Source organism: Chironomus tepperi, unplaced genomic scaffold (genome assembly GCF_022539635.2).
Source record: "Chironomus tepperi strain 1889 unplaced genomic scaffold, CSIRO-AGI_Ctep_v1 contig_217, whole genome shotgun sequence".
Taxonomy (NCBI): Eukaryota; Metazoa; Arthropoda; class Insecta; order Diptera; family Chironomidae; genus Chironomus; species Chironomus tepperi.
Window position 1 is genome coordinate 233,456 of NW_027226339.1, and position 9,797 is coordinate 243,252.

At 32.8% G+C, this 9,797-nt stretch overlaps 1 non-coding gene across 1 annotated transcript; it reads left to right on the forward strand.

The window, feature by feature from the left end:
* The first annotated feature begins 8,610 nt into the window (after window positions 1-8,610).
* TRNAY-GUA (transfer RNA tyrosine (anticodon GUA)) lies at window positions 8,611-8,730 on the forward strand. The gene is made up of 2 exons: window positions 8,611-8,647; window positions 8,695-8,730. It is a non-coding gene; the product is annotated as a tRNA-Tyr (tRNA).
* Window positions 8,731-9,797: the final 1,067 nt, after the last annotated feature.

A 9,797-nucleotide genomic window follows, 5' to 3' on the forward strand; every position in this document is an offset into this window, starting at 1 on the left:
GAAATTTTTGGCGTATACGTTTCACGCCAAGTAATCTTCCCCCTGCGTGAAATGCAAATGACAAAGTTTCATCAACTTCAAGTCCAAGCAGTTTTGTATGTTCAACACGTTCAATGATTGTGCCATTAAACCGAATGTTTAACCTGATTTCATTAAAATTCTCGTTTCTCATCTTGTTATGGAATAAAATGTATTTACTTTTTCTTTCATTAGGAAACAGTGAATGAAACTTAAGCCATATTGCTATTCTTGACAGATCTTCTTCAATATGTTGCTTGAGAATAGCAGGATTCGAAGCAGAATTGACTATAGTGATATCGTCACAATATAATGTTAAGTTGGCATTTAATGGAATCAGATTGATACTATTTATGTAGAAATTAAACAGAAGTCCTGACATAATCCCACCTTGAGCTACCCCGTAAATGACATTAAGTGGAAGACTTAAACTGTCTCCTATTTTAACTATTTGAGATCGATTTTCGAAGTATGATCTGAGAAGTTCAAAGAAATGCGGCGAAAGTATTAACTTTCTTATTTTATTAATGAGTAGTTCATGTAGAACGCTGTCGAAAGCAGCTGATAAATCTAAACAAGTGAGTGAAGTTGCATTACCAATGTCAACGCCTTTGTAGACATCATTAAGAATATTTGCTACGGCAATTTCGGTATTAGAATGCTTAGTATAACCAAATTGTGAAATACTCATAATATTATTTGCGGTCATATGGTCTTCTAATCGCCTTTTCATCACAGATTCAACAATCTTTGAAACGATGGGTAGAATCGTGATGGGTCTGTAATTTCCAATTTCAGTTTTACTGCCATTTTTATGTACTGGAATGACAATGCCAATTTTAAGACAGTCTGGGAACTTTCCAGTACTCAATATGCTATTAATTAAATGTGTTAAATTTTTTACTAATCCGCTCTTATGTAACTTTAGAAAATTATTTGAAATACTATAAATATCTTGTGATTTCGAATTTGATAAACTATCTATAATTAATGAGACTTCATCTTCAGTACATTCCGGATTCTTGAAATTATTGACAATGTCGTATTTTTCATATGAGTGAAAAGTATGGAAGTCATCATCATCAAGCCGTTGTGATGATACCAGACTATTAATTTTGGACATGAAATACTCATTGAATCTGTTTGCAATAGATGTTTTATTGGTGACAGGAATACCATTGTAATGGATTAATGCAATAGATTCTTTCTGTTCTCGTGAATTAAAAAGTAGAGATTTGAATTGCTTCCAAAGCTTAAAAGCATCATTTGCATTATCATGGAAAAATTTGTCTAGATATTTTTTTTTACTTTGTCTAATTAATTTCACAATTAGGTTTCTATACAGCTTAAATTTATCAGTAGCATACTGAAAATGTGGATATTTAGATTTTAACTTGGAATAATTATTCCTTATTCTTATTAGTTTTAGAATTTCGTTATTGACATATGGTTTACTAATTTTTGAAACGACTTTGAAACTGTTTTCCTTTATGATTTTCTCAATATCACTTAGAAAAATACTGAAATTCAGCGACTTTAAATTTGCAAATAGATTTTTTTCGATAATTTTTTTGTGATTTATAATCTTGGTTGTTATGGTTGTACTGATTGTTTTCTGAGGTGTCTGCATTTTATTGATTGCAAGTAAAAAAGACTTATGGTCGGCAAATCTTTGGAATTGATGTAATGAAAAATCGATATTCTTATGATGTAAATGCATGTCTGTTAGAACATGGTCAATTATTGAACATGAATTTCTTACTGTGTCAATACGTGTGGCAAAACTTTCACAGACATTGTTCAATAATGCATATCCATTTAGAGCGAAGGCATTCTCATATTTGAAAATATTTTCATCATTAGCTAGCAGATTCAAATTCATATCTCCGAAAATAATAGCATTCGTATTATTTGATAGAATTTGTTCAAAGGTCTCGATGAAATGTAACCCCTTTAAGTCAGAAGGATTGCTAGGCTGTCTATAGAAATTTAATAATTTGATTTTATGTTTTAAGAGCGAAACTATTAAGACATTATTGTTATTAAAATAAGATTCGTATACTAAACTAGCTGTATCAAATGAATTATGAATAAAGAAAGCAACACCGCCGCCAACCTTGTTGGTTCGTACAGAGTGAAATGCTTGGTAATTAATAAGATTGAAATATGGAATGTCTTCTGTACTAAGCCAAGTTTCAGTGACAGCAACGATATGAATCATGAAGGTCTGTGAATCAACAAATGTCTGTAGGTCTTGAAGTTTATTCCTTAATGAGCGAGCATTAAGGTATAGTATTGTTGCAGAATTATTTTTTGATATAAAGCTGGGAAAGTAGTTGTAGTGTGAGACATTTAAATTCAGGTCTAAGTCGTCGCAGTTATCCTCAATCATATTTAATTTAAAAAAAACGTAGAGCAGTTATTATAAAATGCATTCATCGTGTTAAATTATATTTAATTAGATTAGATTAGTCGTGAAAGGAGAAATATTTATGAGCATCTAGGAGTTACAATCTTAAGGAAAGCATAGTAAAAACATTGTTGTAGCATTCAACAAAACATCAACTGATTGCATGAACATTACATGTCTAAGAAATAATATATTTCTTATGTATTATAATTTGCTTGATATGAATTCAATGAAGAGTTGGAAATTATAAATCACTGATAAGGCTATTAACTTTAGTTAGTAGCTAATCATACCATTCACTACTGAATTGTATTATGACGGTGATAATATTTATGAAGAACAATCAAAATAATGTTTATCCAAAAACATCTAATCATTAATCCTTATCGTAGACTTTTTCTCTCCTAGAAATGCTCAATTATATTATTGATGAGTTAATTAGCGAAAATGACTTATATTTAGTTTTACAGTAGACTATTTAATTATTTAATTAACGATCTAATTTATATTGTGCAACAACAAAAAGAAAACAATAACAGATGCGAAAGAAAAAAAAAAAAATTTCCTAAGACGCAAAAAATTCAAAAAAAATAAGACTTAAAACATTTACGTTGGATTGTCTGCTTGTTGAGAACTAATTAATGTGTTTAGCTGGTTAATGGACTTAATCCTATTGACTTTACCGCTTACTAACTTCACCATGATGTTTCCTTGATTCAGCCAAACGCCAGTAAAGATATCTTTATTTTTTCTTGCTGCATTAAAAATTGCTTTGTTATCTTTTGTGAAGGAGGACCGAAACTGTACTTCAAGGCCCCTTGATGGATCAGATGCAGAAATTTCAAAAATTTTTTCCGTTAATATTGGAATGTAATTCTTGTTTTTATCTCTTTGTACTGTTTTAACATGCTTCATCAATTCATTCATTATGGCTTGGTCATGGAAGTCAAGGTTTAGTATATTGACATTATTCTTGGTCTTTATCACTGAGACTCGTTTTACATTTTTATTTGTCAATGGAATGTTTGACCAAGTACTCAAACATTCAAGAGCATGTTTTGGCTCAATGTTTTCGGGAATGTTCAAAACAGCTAAGCGTGATTCCAGGTCTTTTTGCTTTAATTTATTCAAATCGGCCATAATTTCATCCAATTTCTCTGTTTCATTCTCTTTTGTTTTTTCAATATGTTCGACTCTTGACTTTAAGCCTGCTATTTCATTCTTCGTTGCTTGTAAATCCTCCGTTAATGTCTGAAGATTACTATTAAGCAATGCAAATCCAGCATCCATCTTGTTTGAATTTTCTAAAAGTAGTTGCTTTATTTCATCTAGCTCATATTTACCGTCAAATGCTTCCATTTCTCTAGATTTCAGTTTTTTCCTTCTTTGTGGGATGGTTGGACTTCTGATGGTGACGTATTGAGTCCTCTTTTTTGTGTCTTTTGATGAATGATTATATTTGGTGAATTTTGTTGGTCCATTAATATTTGTTTACAATAGACTTATGAATGTATTGGGTTTTGAAATGGAAAATTTAAAATTCGATTCAAATTTGCACTTTTAGACTTAGTTAGATAATTTTTCACTAATTTATTTATTCACGACTACAATGACTTAGGTTTTCAACGATTTATGCACTTTTTGGTAATTTAGTTGCTCATTTTAAATTAATTTACGAGAGACGAACAAAAAACGTGCCTTAGCCGGTTCACTTACACAGTGAGAAGGTTTTAAAAGGTCTTACTTACTTACTTACTTACTTACTTCCTTGGCTGGGGCGCACGGACGCACATTGCCGCGTTTACAGAACGTTTGTAGACAGCCCTATCTTTCGATAACTTCTGTTAATTCGGAATATTGAAAACTCTTTGTCCTTATGAACACATCCAATCCAGGACAATTTTAAAAGATCGGAATTATATATTCATAGCATTCAGGTTGGTGCATGAACCATGCAACCCCCCATCTAGCTGCCATTAAAAATAGATCGGGTCAGAATATGATGTATTTAAAAGGATAGTTTAAAGGTGTCATGTAACTGCCGTCAAGCGAAGAATTTGAGTTTTAAGATCCCTAAAATACCCCTTCCTAGATATGCTCTAACAGATCCCCATAAGGGGTGTTGGAGGTTGATCTTTCCTTAAATATGTTCTTTTGCGTAATCTACAGTGAGTCGAAATAGATCATTGGTGGTATGGTTTAGTACTTTAGGGCTTAATTATCGCAACATCGATACCTCGTCTCAAATGGGTTCGAGACTCAACAGGCGGCGGTGGTTAGAGCATCGGACATGTTATAAACTGTAGGTCTAATCAAAATTGTGAAGCCTTCAATCGTTTAACAATCATTACCCCAGGGTTAGCAGGACTCCATGGAGACCAGACTTTTTAGATTTTTGAAGTCCGGACTCCTGTCAACTCTGTGTTAACGATGAATCGTTGTAATGCAGCTCTTGAACCCAATGATGTGAATACTGCTTCAAGTTCTAATCTACTTCTTCTAAATTTCTGTCTTTATCCTCGATTACTCAAATATATGTTTGTCTAGCATCATCTTAAATTATTACACATGTCACCCATACACCATCTAATACAACCATACCAAATCATCACAAAAGCATCCATCCCTTGCAAATTGTCTTCATTCTCACATTCCCCAAAAATAAGAAAACTTCCTCCTTTTTGTGTTGTCTTAAATTTTAAGTTAGTTTGACTAGAATAATAATAATCATCAATTTAATCTAAACTTCCTTATGTGTAGCATCTACAATATCATTAAGTAAGTCTAACAAGTTTCAAAGTCAATAAATTTGCACAAAAAAGGAAGTCTCACACCCCTTTATATTTCTATGCATGTCTCTATGGTGTGGAACGAATCACCCTCAACATGTACAACATGCAGGAACACTGACTACTTATATCGGTTCTATCCCACAAAATTTAAAATGCTTCTTGACTAGGCTGACGAGATTAAAAATCAAATTACATGACAAGGTACCGAAACAATAAAAAGTCGTAATTGATCGTTTTATGCCTACAAACTTAGCATGTATGTAGCTATAGCTTCCCATGATTATTATTTATGATACGCTTATCACTTGATTTTTTTTTAAATTTTCATCCTCAACAATTTTAAAGGAATTGTCGCGGTTGTCTCACAACATTCTCGCTAATCAATCAAAATTCTGAGTCGCAAACTTCCTCGCATCTCCTTTATTATTGTGTAACTGTGATTGAATGGAAACGATGATAAATTATTATTGTGATAGAAGCTTACAAGCATATCACACGTTACCTCTTTTGTTCATTCGAGATTTGCTGAATTATGTAACAATTGAAAGAATGAGGATGTTGATTGAAAACCCTTTTTTTTTTGTTGGTGCTGGATGTAATGTAAATTTGAATAGTTGCTTGGCTTTTTTTCTATTGTTTGCGTTAAAATAGGAATTAGATATGAAAATTGTCATGGGAAAGTTAAGTGATATAATTGAGATTTTAGATAGAATTGACATAGAGTTAAGGTTCAAGTCATTGGACATTTGATTTATTTAATAATGATAGCACATCCGGTAACAAAACTTACATTTTTTTTTTCCTTTTTTTACAACTTTTTAATAATAAATGAAGTCATTTCTGAATCCTCAATTGGTAGCTTATTGACTGGTGCCTTCCAATTATTAATGAAATCTTTTATTTTCTGTATTCTCGTAATAAGGATACGTGCTTTTATTGATCGATTCCATGGGTTAGACTTCAATTTATTGGACTATACTTTCAAATCCATGTACGTTCATCTAAATACATTAAGTACAGTAAGTACAGTACTGTTTGTTATGTCTGACCCTTTGTCAATTCCAACCAAAATGACAGTCTTTTGAAGTCGCTACGATATCATAACCAAAGTATATACTGCTTCACTGTCATGATGTGCTGCTCGGATGGGTATAATTCATATGATAGCCTGAACTTGAGTCGACTTAACATGGATTGGTGTTTCTGAGTAATTTAGATTGTATTTAAGTAGATTCATTAGTTTTTAGTCGACTCCGAGTCAGTGCGTATAGTCAACTAATAGTCAACTAATAGTCGACTTTGAAAGCAACAAATAGTTTAATCAGCAATCGATTGTTTTTTGTGGCACACCTTGGTGATAAGCTTCGAACAAATCTACACTTGAATTATGGTTAATGGCTTTAAAAAGCATTTTAGGGAGCACACTAGTAAGCCATGACCCTCAAGTTTCCCACCACTGAAGTCTACTCTGATTCTAACATTGATTCCTCTACACTTCCATTCCATAACCATCCCAATTTCCAAACACTCATCAATTCAATTTATTACAATCTTCTTCAATCATTATGAATAAATTGCAAAAAATATAAAAAATTGCATCTATTAAGATGAAAATTGCACCACTTTCCCCCTTTTCCATATCCAGACAATGACTGAAAATTCCTAGTTAAACAGGCATTATGAATGATAAATTAATTCAAATTTTTATACATTTAATCCAGTCAATTTTTTCGCATAAAATTCAATAGAATTCATAATATTGCAATATTTCAATGCTTTCATCAAAAAAAGAAGTTTAATCTACATATGCACATCCATCAACGTTAATGGGAGGGAAGGCGCCCCTCTTAGATATATTTGAGTATTCCTTTAGATTTAATATTTTATCATATCCATTAAATATTAAATAAAAAGATATATGATAAGCAATATTTCAATCCTTTTGATGCTCATTCACATATGAGAGATATCCCGTTGTGTTCACATCCACAATAATAGCAAAGACCACTTTAATCATATGGACATCATCTTTTGTAGCATGAAAAACTGCTCTTGTCAGATGACCAAAGAGATTCAATTCCTTTTTTTTTGAAATGCACAAAAGGAATCTTCAAAAAGGATGTTAAATGGCAAGCCATAGCCATAACAAAAGGAGACAAAATACTTCACATTTATATTGTACTTTAATCGCATTTTCAAAAACGCCATCGATTTTTTCGGTAATTCATTCACTTTTGGGTGATGTAAAACCTTTTTTGAAGGATACTTCAAGTGACCTGACCACTTTTGTACTCCACTTGGTTCTTGTAAATCCTACTCGACACTTTGTTGTTTGGAAAATGATTGAAAAATTTTTGTGAATGAAAATGGATTTGAATTGATTTTTAAGATGATGGTGGGTTAAGGGGTTTATGTGAAAATAGTGGTGGATATTGCAAGCATTTTGGGTGAGTGGCTGGATAGTAAATTGATATTACGTTGTTATCGAGGATTTTGATGGATTTTTTGAAGCTAATTTGAGAACTATCTAGTCAACAAAGTTCTAATTGCTAGCCATCGACAGGTCTCTAATCGGACTTAAGTCTACTTTTTCATAGAAAATCCGAGTCGACTTCGAGTTCGGCTGGCCAATAATCTACAGATCTAACTCACTGTGTGAATTGTGGAAGCAGATGACAAGAGTCAACTTCAAATTTTACTTAATGAAAAATTGAAATTTTGAGACTAACTTAGGCTGTACATCACAACTGCTTGGACATAACTACTTGTCGGCAACTGAAAAACTATACTTGGAAAAGAGAATAGTACGGAATCAAACCCGAATGACACAAATCAGTTAATAGAACTAAAATCTAGCACTACGCTGATGAGACTCTGGAATGGTGCCGAATTCGGTAAGGAAAATCTCGGGATCCCGAAAATATCAAAAGTCGGGATCGGATTGAAAATTTTAATTTTTAGGTAATTTTTACGGAAATTTTAGGAAAATCCCGACAGTTCCAATTCGACCCTGAAAATTTATCGGGACCGGGATTTTGAGAAAGCATAGTTTCTGGTATGGAGCTGAATTCTGTACTGAAAAACCCGAATCCGGTTGACCAAATCAAAGTCACAGTGACCTGGGTCTTGATTTTTCATCAATTAACTGATTTAAGTTATCCAAGTTAAAGCCTGAGTTAACATTTAAAATCCTCTAATTCCATAAAACTGACCTCAACTCAACATTCACATTCACATGAAATTTTACGAACCAAAAAGCAATGAAAGACTCAAAAAAACTTCAATTTCTTTTCATCCATCAACTACAGCAATATATAAAAGAAATAACAACAGCGGTAATAAAATAGAAAGTAAACAAGTTATATCCAATCTTAAAACATCAAATAATCACCTTCGATAGCTCAGTTGGTAGAGCGGTGGACTGTAGTGGTTGAATTCGCTTAAGCTTCCAGCTTAGGTTTGAGTTAAACAGATATCCATAGGTCACTGGTTCAAATCCGGTTCGAAGGATTTTTTTTTTGTTTGAATGTTAAAGGGGGGATTAAGGATATTGGAGGGGTGTTCTTTGGGGTTTGATGAGGATTTTTTGGTTGGGATTAGGTTGTTTAGGTTTGAGGTCATTTATTTGTCTTGTCCGAGATTGAATATAGAAAATTGAGAGTGGAATGGATGATTCTAACAGTCATTGATCATATTCACTTGATTGATCATGATGATGATGATTGCCAGGGGTGCATCCAGGGAGGGATTTTCGGGTCAACCAAATCCCTTTTACTTTGCTAGAGTTTTACGTAAAAAGTTTGGAAACTCATGCAAATTCTGGGTACGCCTCTGGTGATTTAAGCCATTAGCACTATCGCAAGGGTGTTCAACATCGTCGGTCGTCGGACGCCAGAACATTGTTGGATGTTGTTGTCAACCCGGTCGTCCCATAATGACAACGATGTTTTGCTCGACATCTCTTAATGCATAGCTTCAACTCAATGCAGCTACACGTGTGTTCCAAATTTAAGGCAATTTTACATACCCATTAATACCAATTAACTGTCATCAACTAATGTCAAAAGCACACTTTCATTCCACAAAATATATTATTAAAATCCACAACCTATCATCTCATGATTATGATCCTTGACGGGGAAAATTTAAACATTCTAACCTCAAAATTATTGAATTCTAACCAACAATTTACTGTCATCATCAATTAGTTATTAGTTAAACTCATATGAATATCCAATATTAGTAATTACACCTCCAAAAAAAGTGATCGACATTCAAAATTCATCAACCATTAATTTAATAAAAATTCTCATTAGTCATGCATCAAATGCGTTCTATACCTACATCATCGACAACTCTTTCGGGTCTCTTTTTTGTTTGGAAATACAAAGTTCAAATAAGCATCGGTACTCAAATAATCCGTCAATATATTTACATCACACAAACAATTGGAATCAAACAAAAGGAAGGGAAATAAAGAGAGAGTCACAGACAATGCCGGGCACTCATCTTTTATATCACTCAACTCACACTCAATAGTTGTCATTTAATAGATTACAACGTAAAATACCTTATGT